The sequence below is a fragment of the Saccopteryx leptura genome, chromosome 6, assembly GCF_036850995.1.
Source record: "Saccopteryx leptura isolate mSacLep1 chromosome 6, mSacLep1_pri_phased_curated, whole genome shotgun sequence".
In the NCBI taxonomy this organism is placed as follows: domain Eukaryota; kingdom Metazoa; phylum Chordata; class Mammalia; order Chiroptera; family Emballonuridae; genus Saccopteryx; species Saccopteryx leptura.
In genome coordinates, this window is record NC_089508.1 from 158,623,682 (window position 1) to 158,627,395 (window position 3,714).

Consider the following 3,714-nt stretch of genomic DNA (forward strand, 5'->3'; position numbering starts at 1 on the left):
CACCCCCATGCTTCCTGGGCAGAAATCCGTCAGCAGTCTTGATACCCATTACATTGACCCTAGGTATCCACCTTTGCATTTTCCAACAGTTTGCTCAGGCCCAGGTGTCCCTTGGAAGAGTGTGAAAGAGCTTGCTCTGGTTAAGAGAATGTAGATCACTCTTGTCCTTGTTTGGTTGTAGGGTTGGTAGCTAGGCTATCTCACACTTTTTGGTGCACAGAGAACTGTCTCCTTCAGCCTCTCTGCCTGCTGGGATCTGGAAGTACCAGCCCAGCCAGGAGCAGCACAGGGCCACCCACAGGCCAGAATCTGTGATGACTTAATCAGCCTCATCCTGCTGCAGGCATCTGTGCTTAGCCCCACAGAGTGGAAGGGAACAGGAATTATGAGAAAGGCACAGTCACTTTGCAGAAATCATCCCACACCAGCACAGACTTCTTATGTGGACAGAGAAGGTGAAGTTCAGTATGAATTTTTAAAGGCACGGTGTCTACACACTGAGCTGGCGTGGGCTGCATCTGGATGAGCTGAAGAAGCCTCCCGGGTGCTGTCTGCACCCTCCTCACTTCCATGTCTAACTGAATAATGCCCAGTCGTGGTTGCTTCCGCTGTTCTCATTGTAATGCCTGTGCTTCCTTTACCACAGAGGAGCTTGGAAACACTGCAACACATAAGCACTGAAAATTGAAGTGAACAAAATGGCACTCCCCTTTATTAATAATGTTATTTTTCCATTTGAGCAAAGTGAGTCAGAAATGGTTACACAGAATGTCAAAGGTCATACACTGTGCTAGGCCCAGACTCCTGGGTTCCCGATCTCTAGAAATGTTACCTCATTTTATTCCTAGTCTGTGAGTTGGGGACTGTCATTCCACCGCTCCACAAGGAGCCCTCTCGTAAATGTGGGGAGACTGGATTCTGAGAGCAGATATCTGATGAAAAACAGAACTGGAGTTTTGCACGCATGCCAGGATGACTGAGGTTTTCATGGAGAATGAGGGCCTTCACAAAGCCTCGCAGTGTTGGCAGCGGGAGCTCCACATGCCATGCCCACTTGGACGTCCCGCCTCTCATCTTTCCTGGGGAGGGGTTTGCTGGCATCCAAAGGGTCATTGTCACAGAAAGCAGCTTGTATGGGACTATGATACTGCCAGAAATCACAAGAAGAAGTTGAAAAGACACAAAGTTTTCTCTCTGGCTCCAGGCACCTCCTGGCTTGAATAAAAGACAGCATTCTGGCAATACTTCACTGCAGTTTCAAAGGATCAGTTGGCATCACCCCTTTGAGAAATACTGCCTTGCGTTTATCTTAGGAAAGAACAGGAAGTGGAATTTTCTCAAACCGAATCCCCACCTATACTTCTATCCTCCTCAGCTCCCCAGGTAGGTGGGTGGGAGGGGAAACTCTGATGTTAGAAATGGGTCAAGGCCACACCTGGATAAGTGAAGAGAATATAATTTCCCAGAGGCTTCCTTTCCTGGGCTCCAGCCTAAAGGATCTTGTTGTTGCCTCTCCAACCCCAGGACTGCCTTGCAGTCAGAGCCCTGGCTGTAGGCCTTTGCCATCTCTGCTGCCTCCCTCCCAACTTCACTCCTAGGCAAGACTCACCCTGGCTTCTGTCTCCACAGAATCTTAAAGCAGCTTCCTATGAGTATGTGACCTACTTCCTGCTTAACTGTTATTAGCTGGCATTGGTTAATGTGTTCTGCTTGCCAGGTACTATATGTATTCCTGTTCTACAGGGGTTTCTTGAGACATTTTTTTTTCCTTTTGAAACTAAGAACATGTACTACTTTGGCTAAGAGAAATTATATGAAAGAAAATCATTGGGGCTTTTATGACATATGGTAGTTTTCCCCTCTGTAGATCAAATGATTATAGTTCTAAAATCATTTCTTTAAAGTAATCAATTTTCAAATTTTTTTTTCTGTGATGAGATTGATTATCTCCTGTGAATTCGCCAAGAAAGCCTCAATCTGACTAAAATATTTTCCAACAGGGCACTAGAATGTATATGATTTGATATATGCTTCTGTTTTCTTAATTCTTTATCTTTATCACATCTTTCTTGGTATTTACCAGTAATGTGTAATTAATTAGTTTATTGATTTTTGAGTCATGAAGTTCTTATTTTTATTTTATTGAGGTGTTAGTGATATACAACATTATATTACTTTCAGGGGTTCAAGATAATGATTTGATGTTTGTCTATTCAGTTGACTCTTGAGCCATACAGGGGTTTGGGGCACTGGCCCCTACATGCAGTCACATATAACTTTTTTTATTAATTTATTGTGTTTACATAGATTCTAATGTCACCCGTGTTCCCCAGTACATCCCCACTGTCTCCTTCCCCGTAACGGCCTCCTCCCTTCCCTCCAGAATTTTCTTTTCTGCTCTCTTCTCCTCCTATCACCCTATCATCCCCTTTCCCTCTGTCCACTTTCCTTCTGGCTCCTTTGATCCCGCCTCTGTCTCTATTCCGCTCCTCAGTTCATATTGTTCCTCGGATTCCTCATATGAGTGAGGTCATATATTTTTCTTTCTCTGCCTGGCTTATTTCATTTAACATAATAGTTTCCAGGAGCTGTCCTTTCCCCTCTTTGCATGAGGAGGTGGAATGGGATGCGGGACGGGAAGGGGACGCCTTCTGAGTAACCCGGTGACTGACAGGTCAACAACCTGGTGAGGGGACAGGCCAGCTTCCATGCACTGACTAGGACACGAAGGCACAGAGAGGTTTAGGGACCTCGCTAACGACACACAGCCCGCAGGAACAAGTGGATTTGATTCCAGGTTCCAGCCTCGGCGCGCGCATGCGCACACACAGGCACGCATGCAACTCCGCTATGAGAACACCCAGCGAGCTCCAGTGCTCGAGGTGCCAGTGGGAAGCCCCGCCCCCGGGAGATGCAAATACAAATGCATTTCCTCCAAGGTGGGATTGATTTCACTTCCAGAGCTGTGCATTATGCAGGAAGGAGGGTGAGGGGTGCTGAGGGGCAGCTGATTTCAATGGAAGGAAGTGGGAGCGGGGCAAATCAACACCGAGCCAGGTTCAATTCCATTCGCTGGAGAAGAGCGCGGCAAGCTGCGAGGACCCGAGCCAGCTCTGCACCATGCGCCAGGTCGACCCTTCTCCCAGGGGTCCGGCTTCCGGAGGGAGGCATCTCCAGGATCGCTGGGTCCTCCATGAAATCACTTCCCATCTTGGATGCAGGCAGATGTTACCAGGGAAACCTGGGGCGTTTTAAAATCCCACCCTACCCCAACCCCCAAGGAATCTGGGTTTTTTCAAATGAGTGCTTTTTTGGGGATAGTCCATGGAGAGCTCTGGGCTGGGGTGGGTGTGCTGGAATCTCAGACAGCGATTTCAAGCAGCTCCTTGTTCTCTGCAAAAAGCAACACATCTGTCTCCCCCCTCCCCTCTCTCTTCCTTGAATCTTGACTTCATGACTGGGGTGTGCCCGTCACCAGTCTAGTTTTTTGGACATAGAGCAGTGAGCAGGCTTCCAAGGCCCTGCCTTTCGGGGGGGGGGTTCATGACTTTGAGGTGACCTGTTCACCGCCCTTGGCCAGTCAGGTCACGGGTTGTCTTGCAGAAGCTGAGCCCCAGAGAGGTGCAGTGATTTGCCCAAGGTGGCCCAGCAAATAGCGGGTTTCTTAATTCTTAACCTGACACCAAGCTCACCAGCCCCCAAGGCCTCCCCTCC

At 48.2% G+C, this 3,714-nt stretch overlaps 1 long non-coding RNA gene across 1 annotated transcript; it reads right to left on the reverse strand.

The window, feature by feature from the left end:
• Positions 1-684: 684 nt before the first annotated feature.
• On the reverse strand, positions 685-1,619 carry LOC136377281 (uncharacterized). The gene is made up of 2 exons (XR_010746274.1): positions 1,436-1,619; positions 685-1,147 (listed from the first exon to the last, which is right to left on the reverse strand). It is a non-coding gene; the product is annotated as an uncharacterized lncRNA (long non-coding RNA).
• Between the last annotated feature and the right edge of the window lie 2,095 nt (positions 1,620-3,714).